This window comes from Fukomys damarensis, unplaced genomic scaffold (genome assembly GCF_012274545.1).
Source record: "Fukomys damarensis isolate Sample0158 unplaced genomic scaffold, DMR_v1.0_HiC HiC_scaffold_14, whole genome shotgun sequence".
Taxonomy (NCBI): Eukaryota; Metazoa; Chordata; class Mammalia; order Rodentia; family Bathyergidae; genus Fukomys; species Fukomys damarensis.
The window spans coordinates 30619570-30637300 of NW_022900926.1; the positions used below are offsets into that span (position 1 = coordinate 30619570).

General features: G+C 35.8%; 1 protein-coding gene across 6 annotated transcripts in view; it reads left to right on the forward strand.

The window, feature by feature from the left end:
- Positions 1-17731, forward strand: part of Rgs17 (regulator of G protein signaling 17) — a 108182-nt gene that overhangs the window by 42447 nt on the left and 48004 nt on the right. For 2 of the 6 annotated variants that reach the window (XM_033763308.1, XM_033763309.1), the window contains exon 1: positions 4784-4852. The exons of 3 other annotated variants lie outside the window; for them this stretch is intronic. The gene's annotated coding sequence lies outside the window, so the exon portion shown is untranslated. Of the gene's footprint in view, positions 1-4783; positions 4853-12635; positions 12731-17731 lie in introns of those variants that run through there. One more of the 6 variants, XM_010628870.2, reaches the window with a different exon arrangement.

Consider the following 17731-nt stretch of genomic DNA (forward strand, 5'->3'; position numbering starts at 1 on the left):
TCCAAACTTGTCATTAGTTCTCAAAATCATAGTGAATATGATGAATCATGGCCTCATGTCATCCTGTATTTTCTTCTCTCTTTATTGTAATTTTGTCATATTTAGAAAAAAATGGAATAAGATTATCACGGCTTATTTGGTGATTAAATTCACAAGATAATTCTTGAAACAATTATTTTAGTCGTAGAAGAATAGCTGAAGCTTATGAGTAAATAGGGATATAATTATCCTGCAAGAGTCCATTTCTCTCAGACATACAAAGAAAAGTACGTATCCCAGGAACTGTGCTGAATTATCCAACAATAAAAGAGTTGAGAGTGAAAGGACAGGTAACCTTCTTGTCTCCATTTTCCTCCAAGAGTCCCTCTAAATAAACTCAATTAAACCTGAAGGGTAGGCACATCGGGCTCATAGTCGGAGATGTGTGCTTTATTTTTTGAAATCTCAATCTCTTGGGCACTTAAGAATGTTTCCACATGCCATTCATAGATAGATACAGAGAGAACAAGGTATTTTGTGATTTTTTTCTTTCAGTTAGAGCTGTAGTGCTCAAAAGAATCAACCTTGGACTACTGCTGGTATGTAAACAGTTACTGATCGCCAGCAGCATATAAACCATAGGTATACATATAAGTAATGCATGAAGCAATGCACTATTTCTCTTATTCTGTGTAAGTCCCTTTAAGTATTTCCCAGACAGTAACTTTGAAAAGCACTGAACTAGAGTATTGGACATGAAATTCAGTCTGCCAGCATTCCCTCTGTCCATGTTAGATCACAGGGGCCTGGTGTTAGCTCTGCTGCTTTGCAGCAGGATTCTGATGGAATTAATTTAACTGCTTTGTGTCTTGGCCTCTCTGTGTTATGAAGAGGGTGTGGCACCTGATGATTACTGAGGTCCTTTACTCCGTAATTGAACGTTGGCTGAGCCATGGCTGATAGTAGTGAAGAGGCTATGACAATTACACATTGTATTAATAAAATTGTTACTGTGGATATTGCTTCAGAAAGAAACATGATTATGATAAATGAAACAAACAATAGACCTTATGCTATGTGCATTTATACCTTATTATAACCATGTAAAAGTAAGTTTACAAAAAAGCCAAAGAATAACTTTAAAAATAGTTTTTTAAAAACATTGTGAAAATATGGGGCCTTATGTTGATTTTCCTTCTTTTCTGTTATCTAAATTTCTGCAACATGATTATTTTGCTCACTAACATAAATGAAGAAACACCATACACATGCATTCAATTATACATAACATACTAACAGTTGTCTTTTTCTCTTTACAAGTATGTTAATAGGTAAAATGGCCCCTTTTCCCCCTTAGGTACTGTATTTCCCATCACATCTGTCAGTTCCTTGGTCTCACAGCAGGTGCCCTTCCACAGCAAATATTTGTATATTTCTCCCCACTCTGAAGTCAGTGAAACCTTCAGACAGTGTTTACATAACCTTCTGTTACATACAAGGAGGCCACAGATCCTCAAAGTTAATGCAGTCTTTCCCTCCTTTCTTTGGATTCACTTCCAGCCTTCTTAGGAACCTTCAGTCACTTCCCTCTTCAAAAATAAAAGTTTCCCATTTGACCATATGGTCTTTGAAGTTATTCTCTATCGTTCTTCTTGAAAGTTGTTCAAGCTAACCAGCTGCATTTTCTCACCTCTACAATCGAACTGCCATCCTATGACCACCTTACAACAGCCCAGACTGTGCTCTGGTTGTCACTGACCCCCATAGTTAATTTTTATGACTTCTGCATCAGTGTTAGAATCCATTCTAGAATAAAACAAAGAAGAAATTTGTTAAGGGATTTTAGTGAGCTCCTGGATCTCTGAGAATCCCAGGGTAATAGATTCTATCTATAGCTAAACTCCCAGGAGCAAGGCTCAAGTGCAGGCACTTCAGAGAAAACACCACGGCTTGTTCTATTCTGCTTTGATCAACCTTCATTCAGCCTGAATGGCAGAAGCTGTGCTACTCTGATAACACTGAGTAACCAGACTCTTCTCACCTTGTATGTCATAAGGCCCATTCTCCGCAGTGTTGCCTTCTCACCTGTTTGCTAAATGAAGGAACTAGCCAGGTTTGCACAGGTGTTTTTAGCCCAACATTTTAACAAGCTGAGTCACATGTCACACCTGAAAATCATTCAGCAATATTGTCAATATTCATACTTTGTGATAATGAGATTTACAATGACATTTTCAATATTTGGGTGTATTTTATATGTGTGTGGATCTTCAAAAATGCTCTTTATCTGCACAGCTATATGACAGTTTTTAATATGGCAAAACTAACACTGTCTACTCAAGATGAAAATAGTATTTTATACTTCATAGCCTTGACAAACCAAGCAAATTTAATTTTGCTGTTTCAGATTTTTCTTTGTTAAAATAGGCCTTTTGGGTTTAAATTTAACGCACATTGTGGCAGTTCTTGCATTTAGTTGTAAGATTTAAGTCATAGAGTGGTATTTACTGGTTCTTGTTTGTGTCTCTTCTTTCCTTCCCCCATCAATACTGACCAAAAGTTAATGAATCGTATCCATCAACATTAGTACTAACGACCTTATTTCCATAAAAACAGAATCTCCGCTCTGCCAGCTTTTCTTTCTGCAGGCTTGCTTGTAGGAAAATGATCCATTAGTTAAAAGGAAATTAGAAAATGTTTGTCTCCCATAAATCTGGCTGTGGCATGTATACACATTCTGTTTTAGCATTTTCTCAAAAAAGAAAAAAATTCAATCTATGACAATTATTGATATTTTTAAAACGTCTCCTAAAAACTAATGAAGAAAACTTTTAGTTTCATGGTACATTATTTGTAAATAAGACACAAATGTTTTCTCACCATTGGAATTCAGGTAAACATTTAATTAGATATATAATCTTATCTGGGACATGAAGCCTGAAATTTGTGGGATGAGAGAGAGAGGACATCTTTTTAGATTTAAAAAAAAAACCTTGAGAAATCTGATTAAAGTCATTTTGAATATTTTTCTGAGTACTATGCCATGAATAGATATGGCAGAACTACAAAATCAAGGTCAATGTAGAAAAGGATTAAAAGTTAAATATAGTACTTTTTGAGGCCAGGGATTTAGTTCAGTGGTTCCACTGCCTGCAGTGCAAGGTCCTGAGTTTGATCCCCAGTACAAAAAAAAAAAAAAATAGTACTGTTTGCAGCTAGAAGGAAGAGGACCAATAATAAGTAACAATAATAAATAGCTTCAAGATAGCCAACACAAAAACTAAAAGAACTACCATAAAATTTTATATGACAATAAAAATTGGAGATTTTTAACATTCAAATATCAGAAGAACAAATAGAATATCAAAAAGGATAAAGGAATTTGAGTAACAATATCAACCAATTTCAAGTAATTGAAATTTCCAAAACATACCATTCAAACACAGCAGAATACATTCTTTTCAAATACCATGGGCTGTCAAGATAGAATATATTCTGAACTATAAATCATTTTTATTTAAACAACTATATACATTTTGATCCTTATTTATGCTTTTAGTTTTTCATACCAGAAAACCGTTATGTATTTACATGTGTGTCCTAGTTATTTCACTTAATTGATAATGTGAAACAGGAAGAAGAGGTCTAAAGGAAGTAGGGCAAGTGGAAAGAGTAGGGGAAAGGAAAGAAGGGAAAAGAAAAATATAAGAAAAGGAAAAAATAGAAACAAATTATTTGTAAACAGGGTAGGGTGGAGGAGGTGGAGGGCAGAGGAATGGGGAAAAAAATAAGAACCAAAACACATCATGTAAATGTATGAGATCCCAATGATGAATGTAACTGTACTGAATACCTAAAATGTACCAATAAACTTAATGGAAACGTAAATAAATTAAATTTTTGATGCCCATTATATTAAATTTGAAAATAATAAAAAGATAGCGGAAATAGTCACACATATTCACTAATCAAACAACATGATTAATATGAGTCAAAAGGAAAAACATGTAAAAGAAATTAGAAAATATTTTAATTGTGTGAAAAATCACAACATATCATAATTTGTATAATTATTAATACCTATCAGTTCTACAAATTAATGAGCTTCACTGTGGTATTTTCATACATTTGTATATTGTGCATTTTTGAATGTTAAAAGAACACATAATTTTTATAATGCTATTAAAACAATGATGGGATTTTACAACACTGAAGACAGAGTTCAACTCAGCTATAATTATAGAATAATAGACTAAAACAGAAAATTAAATTCAAAATTAACAGAAGGGAGGAAATAATAAAGGTAGCTGAAATCATGTAAATGGAAAACAATAGAAATAAGTAATAAAATTAATATAAAGAAGAGAAAATATTGCTAATTATCTGGAATTAAAAAAGAGTATCTCCCTGGTTCAAAAAAACATTTAAGAGAAGAAGGAATGCTATCAATAATTTTATGTCAACAAGGGACTGTTTGTATAGAATAGGCAAATTCTTTTAAAGAATTATTAATAAGTACAAAAATTTAAATATACCTGTATCTATAAAGTATTGGATTCATAACTTTTAAACTTCCTTCAAAATAATGCCAAAAGAACTGTTTAATTCTTTCAAATATTTAATGAAAAAATAATACTAATTTTCACAAAAATCTTTCAGGAAAGAAGGAACTATTACGACCCTTTATGAAAGCTAAATCAACAAAGGAAAACTATAGCTTGATTTCTCTCATATAACTAGATGCAAAAATCATTTACATATTGAATATGTATCATAGACTTAACTGTAAAATTTTAAATTACAGAACTCACAAATGAAGAAGGAGGAAGAGAAAAAACAGTAGTAGTGGAGGAGAAAGATTCACAAGGTTGTGGTAAGCAAAGATTTTGTGGAATTACAGAAGGCATAAACGATGATGAAGCAATTGATGTAGGTCTTCAACTTCGCAGTGAAATCTTTCGCTCTTTTAAAGAAACCATTAACAAAATGAAGAAGCAAGTCACAGATTAGAGAAAAGTACAACACATGTAATTTGCCAAAGGAATTGTCTCTAGAATATATAAAATACTCTGTCAGTGTAACAGAAGACAAGTTAGTTTAATAACTAGGCCAAATATTTAAAGGAAGTCTTCATAAAATGAGAGTCACGGCAAACAAAACACAGGAAAGTTTCTCTACATCATTAGTCATCAGGGAAATGCAAATGCACAAATTCTTATTTAATACTAACATTTACGTGAAGAAATAAGTGCTGCTATTATCTTCATTCAGATGTTAAGTAACTTAGTCAAAGTCATAGCTATGTAGCCCTAAAGTTAATGTCCTTAACAAATATACTATGCTGTAATTAATACTATTTTTCTCAGGAAATGTTTCTAAAATCTTAAAATCACTCCAAACTATTAGAAAGAAAAGTTTATATTTTTTGCACTTTCTAAATTATTAAAAGATGTATTAAATCATGATATGATTGGCCTTTAATAAATGGACATAATGTTGCTCCATCTGGTATACTTTGAAAAGAAATAGTCAATGTATATGATATATAAGGCTGATGTTATTTTAAGACATGGTCTTGCTAAATAATGGGAAATACACAGATCATCCCAAAACTATCCACATCAAACTGTTGTATTTTTTTCCAAAATGATACATGTAATTTGACCCTGATCTGGCAGAAAATCATCCTATTCTCCCTACTCCTCATAATTTTACTTGTAAATGCTACAATTTAGTTTTTATTTTTAATAATAATTTTCTTTTTTATTTGTGTCCCAATTATGAAATTTTAAAATATATCAAAGGGACATACTATTCATAGCTCTGCAAATGCCTTGAAACTTTACTTCTGATATACAGGACTTCAGCATTTGTCACGAAGAATAATGGTATTAATCACATACTACTCTCACATCCAGTCAAATTAATGATAATTCCATAACATCAACTAAGACCCAGAGCATATGAAGTTTCCCTAGATGTCTCTTGTATTATTTACAGGCAAGTTTTGATTTGTTTCAAACAGTATCTATTCAAACTCACCTATTACGTTTGGCAATGTAATCCTAGGGCCTTATAATCTAGGACAGTCCTCTAGTTTTCCTTCAGTGTCTGTTTTGTGAGGAGGCCAGAAGAGCTGGGAATTTCAGAATTCCCCATGGTTTGTATTTGTCTGATTGTTTCTTCTGTGTTACTTACCTTGTTCTTCTGTCTCCCTTATTTCTGTAACCTGAAAATCAGGCCTAGAGATTGGATGACATTCAAGTTAAGTAATTTTGGTCAAGAAGTGTAGATGCATACTTCTCTTACATTGAAAATATTCCTTCTCAATAATACTTTTTACATATTTATGTTCTTATGTGCATTCATAATGGTTTCATACAGACATTAGCAATATTACTGCTAACAAAAACCTGTTGAGTGAAGTTTAAGATTTTTTTGCTTATATTCTATCAAGGATGTCCAGTCAGAGTATGATGTTTGAAAACAAGTTGATTAGATTCTTTTATATAAAGTCATATTATTAATTTAATATACATTGTGCTCATTTGCTTGATTTCAGATTTTTAAAATTTAATTTTGGAACATGAAAAACATGGTTAAAATATCAGAACAATTTGAAAAGCTGTATTCTGAGAAATCTGCTTACAGCTGTCCCAAGTTCTTCTACTCCATTCCTACTGGCCCCCTACAAGAAACTGTTTTCATTTCTGATTTGTCATCAGTGTCATTTTTTAGTAGAAATAAGCAAGTATGTGTGTCTGTGTGTCTGTGTGTCTGTATGTGCAAGTTTGTGTTTGTACTCAAAATGACACATTTCATTTTTCTTCTCTTTCACATTCTTTTCTCATTTAATATAAGTTACTCCCTAGCAGCTCATAGTGAGCTTCTCATTTTTCCTAGATGCACAGTCCTATATTTTATAGGAGTGCAGTGCCCCCAGGGAGTTTTCATTCGAATTGCAAAGACTGTCAATGGGCTTGTAAGCATGTAGGACTGGATCCCCAAGGACAGCAATGGCCGTTTTCAGGAATCCATGCATCCATCCAGTCCAAGCTAGTGACAGGCCATAGGGCAAGAGCTGTTCTCCCCTGGGTGACACTTCTCAGGGATGAGATGAGATGCATCAGACAGGGGAACCGGCAGGAATGGAGGGAAAGGCACCACCCTGGCTCCCACAAATGCCAACGTCTCTGGTAACAATTCCACAGGGTGCCCATGGCACATACACCTAGGTACAAAAGTCAACACCCACAGTGATGGTTTATAGTTTATTTCCAGTTCCTCCCAATCCTGATGCAATTTATGAATGAGGATCTTCTCATAGGAGGCTTTGTTACTGGGATATAGTTGGTGAATATTCTACCTTTAGTTGTCAGGAGTGCAGCGTTGGACAGTTCCCGATCATGAAATCTTTGTGGAGAACAAAAAGGGCTTGGTTAACATGACCTACAAAGTGTAGTGTACTTTACTCAGCCACCCCACATTCGTGGGCATTCTTATTTCCAGTCTCATTACTACAAATAATGTTGCACTGTATTATCACATGCACGTGCTGTTTCCTACTTAGATAAATCTTCACAGATTTTGTACATGGCCTTTTGTTGGATATTGCCAAATCTTCACCCCCATAAAAATTGTTGTCTTCACTCCTGTATTGTGTGAAAGTGATTCTTTACCCACAGTTTTTCTTTTGGATATGTTTGTTGTCAAACTTTTGATCCACAATTCTGATACTTGAAAACTAGTACAGATATCTCTGTGTACTACAAATTGTATTTACTGTATGTATAGGTTGAACTTTATTTTCTTATGTTAAAATACAATTGTGTATTCTTTTTAGTGAATCATGTGTATTTTTCTATATTTTATAATGGTTTTCATATTTTTCATTTGTAAAGAGCTTGCTTTATCTGTAAACCCTCTGCACTGTAAATTTGCTTGCTTCTGGTGGCAAGGTTTTTTGTTTTATTTCTGCCTCACAGGATTTTTTTGTATAATTAGAGCATGGTTTTCTCTTGAAAGGTTTTCTCTTCTCATATTAAAATTTTTTGCTCATATTTGCTTATCATATTGCATATTTACAATTTTTAAATTTGTGTCTGGAATATGTTTAAAATATATTTTGGGACACAGTTTAAAGTTTAAACTACTTTTACCTCTTTCTGAAATGGCTGAACATTTTTTCTAACACTTTCGAAAAACTCATTTCATTCTGCATTAAATTTTGGGCCTTTTCTCTGGAAATAGAGTTAGGACTGAAGCAGGTTTACTGTGAATTACAGGAATAGAAGTTTGGATAATGAGAAGTTAAATTATTCTTGGTTCACTTAAAGCTAGGTTACCTAATTAAATTTATGTAAACTTTTAAATATGGAAAAATGTATGAATTCATTTATTTATATTGTTTTTTACTTGCCATTTTGTAAAATCATCCAGTAGAAATAATTAGCTCAATTTCATTCTGTCTTCTAATTGGAACCAGGGGAGGGCAGCTCATGGTTCCATCTGAATTACACTAACAGGGGAGCAGCTGATGGTCTGGCTTGCCAAGCTTTTTCTCTCTTAATAGTGTACTGCAAATAAATGAAAAGCTCCAAAGAGTGGATTTTAGTTTCATCTGTATGGAAAACTCAGGGTGGGAAAGCAACAGAAGTCCATTTTTTAATAGACAGAAAACAATCAGTCAACTGATCGATCTATTGGAAACTAACCAAGGACTGCTGTATGCACAAAAATCCTTTAAAAAATATCATTAACCCAACTGAGGAAAATAAGTATTAATGACAATACTCAATACGGCTAAGTAGGAATTGCTAGTACACTGTGTTGTGTTTACAACTTTTAGGTACATACCTGGAAATTGTGATGGCAGGCTCTTATTTTCCAATTACAGAATTAAGGAAACACTGTTTTTTTTCTAATTATTCAACTCACAGGCATACGAGCATGGTAACCGGAGGCTTCCATATGTGTCTGACCACCAGTCTGCCTTTACGGAGTTTCCTAGTGAAGAAGCTGTTGAAAATGAATAGTGTTCTGAATAACATATTTTCCATGACTCATTAAAAATAGACTATAGAGTCAAATAAAATGTCAAGGATATATTATTAAGATAAATATACTCATGTTGAATTGATTTCATGTGCCTTTTAAAATTCAGAGATACTGCCTTGGAATCTGCAGAATACTGCTGAGTTTTGACTGTACTGCTTGTTGTAAATGAACAACTAGAAGTACAATGAGTGTCATAACAACAGGCGACAGCTTTAGAAATGTAAGAAATTGTGTAAATTTGTCTGACAAGTAGAAATAGATCTTTTCTTGGGGACAATAGGGTGGGATTAATTTTCTTCTCAAAAAGTTTTTAAACATTGCTTGTGGTTTTTGTTTGTTTGTTTTTAATTTCAAAAGTGACCCAAAATACTCATCTTAATGATCCTATAAAATATGTCAAAATCCTAACACATCTCTTATGGTAGGTCCGAATTTCATTTCCCTCTTATTTTAGGGCTGAACATCACACTTGGCAGCATACAGTAAGGAAAATAGAGCCTTCTCAGTACAGTTTATTATTAGTCACTGGGCTCATGGACATACAAGATACGTAGGAAAATGGACCAAAAGAGCAGACCTTATGGCTCAGTGCTAGCTGTTTGTCCCTCTAGAAGACTGGTCCCAGGAGACTGGTCTGAAAGGTTTATGACAGTGGGTTTAGGTAATGATGGGCACCGGCAGGTGATCAGAGGGAGAGAACAGGGAATGGATGGACATTATTCCCTGCACAGTCACCTAGGCTGACTGTGGCTCCTGACACAGCTAACTAAGATCACCGCTTTGGCTGGAAAGCCTCATGTCACCCAGACCTTTCTGTCCCTAGCTTCTGTCAGCTGTCATTTCTCCCTGTGCCTATATGAGTAGCATTACCTGTTACTATTACCTAGCCCCAGCATGCTGTAACATCCTGTGGAGTTGCCTGACATACGTCTCTACTTGTTTTTCACCCATTGTTGAACTAAGTCTGACTCTCAACCACTACTGGCTGGCATCCTGACTGCTAAACACACTGAAGATTCCTCAGGGTATCTTCAGCTGTCAAAGGCATGCTTTTGGTCTTTCAATCTGAGTGTGGGAAAGTAGCATGTGCTAATAGAAAGTTCAAGTGGAACAAGCCAATTTGGAGGACAAGACAGTAACTGCAGCTCTTGGGCTGGGTCTGATAAGAGGTTGAAAGGATGGAGGAGAAGAGAATAGTTGTACAGGAGAAAGTTTTTTTTTTTTCATTTTTAGTGAATAATGCTGTCTGTCTCTGTTTTCCAAAATATTTAGAAGCCTCCTAAGGAAACAAATTTTCAGTGAAGATGATGCTCTGTATTGCAAAACAAGCAGTGGAGTTTCACTGCAAACAAAGTTAACAAAAGTTGATGGACCATTAATTTAAAAAAAAAAAACCTGTCTTTTGACAAACTACGCATAGTATGAACATACTTCGAGCATGTTCACTGATTTTTCTAAAATTTTAAATCTTTATTTACAAGCAAAATCTACGTATGTTGAATCTTGCCTCAAATATTTTCATAGCTCACATGAGATGGAAACCAAGTACTTGCAAGCTTACTTTTAGAATAAACCACATTAAGTGCTTTAATAAGTGCTGGGCCTTATCGGCTTCCTTAATGAATAAAACAATTCTGGTAGTTCCAACTTTCTATGTAAAGACCCAGAAGCCTAGACCATCAAGAGAGATTGACAAAATCATTCATCATGGATGGAACTCAGCCAGCCAGCTTCTTAATGGCATCAAGAATATGCTCATTGCTTAGCGGAGAAATTTGCATGAGGGCTCTTATTTCCCATTATGATCATTTCTTAGCTCCTCTAAGGAGTTTGCCCTACAAATCTATGCTAGATTATATTGCTTAGGAATTAGTCACAGAGAGAGTCATCATAGACTCTGGAGGTAGGCAACTTTAGATTTAAACCTAAACTGGAAATTAGCTTAATATTTCATGACTGAATAATTTTTCTGGTGTGTTTGTATATTTATAAAGTGGATACATAGATATATCTCATAGCTTTCTTCTGAGGGTTTCATGAGAATGTATTGCAAGCTCATGAATAACAAAAGAATTATCTTCATCTCACTTCTATTTAATTATACAATCCATTTCTACCCTGCTCTGTAACGCGTTATTATAAGCTCTTGTTTCACGAGTGCGTTTTGCTGAGATCTATGATAACTGCAACGTATGAGTTTAATGTTTTAATGTCTTAAAAATTATGTGGAATAGACTGGAGCAATGATATTTTCCAACGGCATGTGAAGTGCTTATATTTTATACTTTTTAGTAATATTTCTGTTTCTACATGACAGATCATTGACACTATGTAGCCTGCTGAACACTGCTCCAGATGCTGAGAATGCAAGTAATAATTTAATAGGTTCCTTGTCCTCAGAACCCTTGTAGAGAAATTATAAATGCTTAAAAATAAGGGTTATTAACTTAAATTGAAAGTTCATCATGTGCCTGATAATATGCTAATTATGAGGATCTTTTTGTCATTCCTTCTCAACCTGATGAATTAGGTAAGGTGGTTACCTTAATGTTAATTGCATGACCTAAGGCTGAAAGTGCTGAGGTAACTTGCCCAAAGAGTCAGAAGACTGTGGGAATACATTCTCCCTAACATTGCTCATTTTGGCATTTAAGGGATAAGGGAGAATGTGACTTACCCAGTGTGTGATCTGTGGACCTGTGCTCCTTTGCAAGATGTTTCTTATGGGTCTGCAACTAATAACAAGTGATGAAAGTGAGAGTAATCATTTAGAGACTCTTGTTTCATTATAATTTTTCATTCTCTGTCTAATCTAATAGTAAAAACTAAGTTGGGCTTGTATTTTGCATGAATTCTTTTCATTTTATCACTACTTTTCATTGTATTTGAGAAATAATTGCTCCATGTCTGATTGGTTGGGTGTGAACTTTTTAACCGACTAGGACCATTTTGCTGAAAATATATTATACTAAAGCCACAATGATGGGAAAACATTATTTTGGTTGAATAGATACGCACCGTAAGAAAAGATGACCATAAATCCTCTCCAGTCATTTTTACCTCGAGTGAAACATGAGGTTTTGAGGAAGTTTACTTATTATTTGTGTCTTTTCAGGCTCTTACTTTAGATGGTTAGTAGTGTAAAATAAAATATACAAAATGTAATATACTCCCTCATGGGATGAATAATCTGAAATGATGTCAATGCAAAGCTTTCTTCGGTAGAGGAGGTACTAGGAAATACAAGAAAGAATCACAAGTAACGTACTGATTCAATAGTAGGAAAAAACCTGAATAGGGTGCTCGTTCAACTGAAACCGAATAGGATGTGTTTAGTGTATGTCAGCTCCTCCTGCTGATGCTTCCACGCAGCCTCAGTCTCGCTGCTCCCACTTACCATTTTTATTGAATTTCCATAGCAACTTTTCCTCTTTACATAACTATTAATAATTATGTGAATAATTGCTATTAAGGGAAATAGTCTCTGGCACATGTTCTTTTGAATTTTGTGTTTTGTTCATCTACTGAATTTTTCTCCCTTTCACATTTTGTCTTTTTCTCCCTTTTTTATTTTAACCATGTTCATCTTCTTTATATAGATTGAAAGAAGGAGCATGGCTGCTCTGAAAAGGAGTTTGGTGAATCTCAAAGTGAACGCGTCACATAGATGAAAGTGCTTTCCGTCCTATCCCAAGTAAATACTTTACAACTCATATTAAACACACCGACTTTTTCAAAAAATGGCACAGTGATAGTAATAGGACCGTGACGAGGTTTCTTGTCACTGTGCCATGTTTATGGCAGCAGTTGCTCTTACTGTATTTTTGTCTTCGTTCCCAAAACACTCAACCTAAATTAAGGCTGCCATTCTAAAATAAAGCAAAGCCTGAACAAGTGTTGTGGGGGGATCAGATTTTTAAAAGCATTGCTTAATCTGTAATAGTTTCCCAGGCTCTCCCAAACTTCCAAGTAACTGAGTGACCTTCCCCTTCATTTTAATGTACAAATCAGGCCTTTGTTAGAGAGCCTGACCGACCACCTTGGCTATAAATTAGTTTCTCTTGCTCTTGTTTCACTCATTTAACAGACCCAGATTGAGCTCAGTGGCCTTTGAGCTTATTCGTGGTGCTTTCACCACATACCATTTTGATAACTTTATCACTGAAATAACTGAAGTTAAAATTTATGTGTAAAATTAAATATTAGCTTACAATACATTGCATAGTATGCAGACATTAGAAGATGCAGAAAAAGCAATGTTTTAAAAGTCAGATAAACTCTATGAGAGACATTCTCTCCTTAAATTAAATCTCTTTTCTCTCCATGTCTCATGGAGTTTAACTGACGCATGACTCTTTTCATGTGCACCAGCAGTACCAAGATGCTTGACCCAGCCTCTGCCCTCAAGGAACTCAGTCTTGCAGGGAAATTTCACAAATGTCAAAGCTGTAGGTGAACAGGGAACAACAGGCAAGGTAGAGAAGTGCTGGGTGCCTTCCCAAGGCTGGAGGTGTCTGGCAGGAGTTCTTGGAGGAATCAGTTACATCAGGTTCTGGGGAAACCACAAAAGAAGACTCTCTGGTCTACAATCCTCTGTAGATACTAAGAGGAAAGTACCTATTTCTGGCCAAATGGGAAGAAAGACCAAAAGTTGATGACAAGTTTTATGGTTTATCCAGATGTCCCCAAAGCCTCATGTGCTCAAAGGTGGGAATATTGGAAGGTGATTGGATTATGGGGACTTACACCTGACTTCCTATTAGAAGGTGCACCTCTGGGAGTGTGGCCTGAAGGGATTATCTCCTTCCCCAACTTCTCCTTTTTTTCTTTGCTTCCTGTCCGTGATCACCAGGCCTTAAGCAGCTCTCCTCCACTATGCCCCTTGTTGCCGTGCTATCTTGCCCTGAAGTCTACCGGCTGAAACTTACAAATCATAAGCAAATAAACCTGGCCCCCTTCCAGTTGTGAGTCAGGTATTGTGTCCCAGAGACTAGGAAAGTAACTGAAACAACAAAGAAGATGAACATGGAAAGAAAACAGTAGTTGACCCTTACCCACAGAGAATGCCTTGAAGATATCCAGTGGATACTCAAAACCATGCTTGTTACCAGACCTTTTTACATTTACATTGCATTAATGAAGTGCTTTGTGGCTACTGAGAAGTAATACAAGGATTATGTGAAAACAAGCAGTGCCCTACCTCCACAACTGATAAGATGATTGAGACAGGAAATAGTGCATATAACATGGACGTGCTGGGGAGAGGGACAAGTGCGGTAGGGTGGTACGAGAACGGCATGCAATTTAAAACTTAAGAACTGTTTATTTCTGGAATTTTCCATTTATTAGTTTTGGACCTCTGTTGACTATGGGTAACTGAAATCACAGGAAAGTAAACGATGGGTGGATAAGGGGGAACTACCGCACTTCACCGGGCCCTTTGGGATCTTTCCTCATGCGTTTGGCTTCCCAAAAATACACCATACTCTTCTGCCTCCTCTGTACCAGTTGCAGTGCCCAGTGAGCCAGAACCTCAAGTCTGCAACTCAGTGTAGCCTGAACCACGGTTCCTGAGCTCACTGCAAACCCTAACCGCTTGTAACTCCATATTCATATTTCTAAAATTCAGATTTAAATCTAGGAAATCTCAGGGCTTAGGTCCTTTGGTCTAATCACCCACCAGATGATCTGATGCTGCTAACCTATGAACTACACTTTGAGGGCAAATGCCCAAATTTAACCCTGTATATGAGAACCTTGCAATGCCAAATCAATCTGTTATACTTGCGATGTATTTAAAAACCCATTGTGGGATTACAAAGAAAAGTCATCAAGTATTGTTGGTGAAACATGAGGACAGATGTTTATTCAGAAACAATAGGGAAATGTATGATTATGACTGTAAATTGAGTGCTTTCTGCTTGGTGCCATGCCATGCTTAGTAGTAATAGCATTGATGTATATATTCTTTTCTATTCCTTGTAACTACTGAGTAAATTAAGTATCATTTAGGAACGTTGCAAACTAAAGCATAGTTTATGTAACTTAGTGCCACATAGCCAGTACAAGGCAGACCTCAGTGATTCACATCCAGATATCTCTTGCTGCAAAACACTACACTCTAAAAGCTTACTCAAAAGTAACAAATAGAAAATTGATAGAAGCACAGAACCTCAAGCAGTAGTTGGGATGTTATGTTGAGTAAGAATGGCTAAATCTCCTAGGGACAAAAATTAGCAGCTGATCTACATAAGGTGCTCTGATCAAATAGTCCTGTCAAATAATGCATTAAGATGTGTCCAGGAGATTTTATTCCTGAGCCAGCAGAAGGAAGGTAATAGTGCTAATCTGATTTTATAACAACGATATAGGAAAGCACAGGAATCATTATATTTTAGCATTTGTATATATTTACACACAACTACAGATGTGTAAATATCAAGGACACAGAGAACTGCTGGCCCACAAAAAGTCTCTGTGTGACATTTAGCAATGTGACATATTAACCAGGAAAAGGATATTATCAACTGATAATGATAAAGCCAGGTACAGTTAACCCAAGTATGGATCATTATTATTATTCGTTCAGTACACAGAGATTTACTTCTTGATAGTGTTCGTGTAATTACAAATATGATGCTTTTTTTTTTAAAGCACTTAAAAATATCTCCCCTTCCCATCCCAGAAGCAAAAGCCAGTTTGGATACAACTTGTTAGATAAGGAAGTCATGAAATAGGAAGTGACATTGAAAGCTTGCTCAGTTACAAATATATTATGCTGGCTTAGCTGAAGCAAGCTAGTGATCAAAAAATTTAAATTGAGAAGAGATGCTTTGCCTTACTTTACATCACAACTATGACTAAATATCTGAATATAGTGAATTGCTTACTTGTCTACCTCAGTGCTCAAGAGGGCCTCACAAATTTGGCTTATTTAGCAAATACCTTTTTGGGGCTCAACACTGAATCAACAACAACGTGGTAGAACTGAATGCTTTCACTTAAACATGACAGAATGGTTGCAATTATAATGAAGTTTGATTGTTGTATAACAAGTTGATTGTGGGTACTATGAGTCACTGGAGACTCAGTTCACTTACATCTGATAAAAATTACAGTGTTAGTAGTGAAATAATAAAAAGGAAGCCCAAATTAGTCTTCTTTCTTCACTGAGTGAGCCTTTGTGTAGATCTCTGAGATAAGAAAATTCTAACCAATAGACACAAAAACTTTACAACTTACTATATGGGAAGTGAAATGATCTCACTGCAAGAAGATACTGATGGAAATCTTCAACATCTGCACCCTGAAAACATTGTGCCACTTCAACTTTTTTGAACATTATAAAGAACTCCTCTTAATACAGTAAGTTCTTGACGTGAACATTTGAGTTTCACACGTTCACAGATGTGACTGGACCTCGCATTAAGAACATTGATCGATGTGAACAAACTGTGGAAGTAGCTCGTGTGTCTCCTGGACATGGTCACAGTGGTGCTGCTGTGTGCTTGCTCTACAGTGTGACAGTGTACAGTAGCACAGTGCTCAGTCAGAGCCCAGCATGCCCGCAAGCAAGAGGAAAAGCAGTGGTGATGGGGGGGCGCTGCTGGAAAGTGAAGAGCAATATACATTGTATGTGTGTCAGCGGTGTATAAGATTCACTTTGTCAGACTTACAGATGCATCTGGTTTATGCATGTTCACCTGAAATCGAACTAGTTCATCAGTCATGGACTTACTGCACTACCTCATGAGAGCTGTCGTATTGAGTACTTATTGGAGGTGCAAAGATTTGGTCCAAGTGTTTTATTTATTTGTTCAGTTCCCTTAACTCTTACAGCAGTGCAAATGTACTGATGTGCTGTGTTATTATCAATTATTATCTGGCAGTGGGGGACCTGGGACACAAAGAGGTTATTTACTAACCAGAAGTCATCCAGCTGATGACAAAAGCAAGGTGAGGACACAGGCAGCATGACTGTAGGGCTTGTTTATGCACTGTCCTGTAGCGCAGCTTTGGGAAGGGGACTAAAGCCGCTGTCATTTGTGTAGTCATGAGTATGACTTCTGAGAATATTTTGATGTTACAATGAGATGAAAACTTAATTTCAGTGTGCAGAGTCAGTATTTCTCCATGCATTTTAATTTTCTGAACTTGAAAACTACTACAGCATCTTGCACCATTAAGACAGATATAAACACTCTCTAGAAGGCAGAGGCATAAAGATTGAAAGTTCAAGACCAGCTTGGACAATTTAGCACTTTAGCAACACCCTGTCTAAAAATGAAAAGCAAAAAAGGAGTGGGGTGGGGGCAAGGGACGTAACTCAGTCTGAAGGCCTTAGGTTCAATCATCAGTACCACAATAAAAAGGAGGAAAAAAGGAGGGAGGGAGGGAAAGAAGGAAGGAAAACAGGAAGGAAGGAAGGAAGGAAAGAAGGGAGGAAAGAAAGGATGAATGTAGGAGGATTTTTTGTCTTCCAGAGTTAGGAAATTAAAAAATAAACATCATTCTTATATTTATACATGATATGTATCAAAATACTCAATTTTATATGGATTTTTAAGGTAAAATATGAGTACTTACCTTGAAGCAACATAGATATGAATTCATCTGTATGAGAGATATTTTGGAAAGAGATGCAGAGCACTATTCAGTTTCAACAGGTGCTTTAGGCCTGTAAGAACTGCATGTA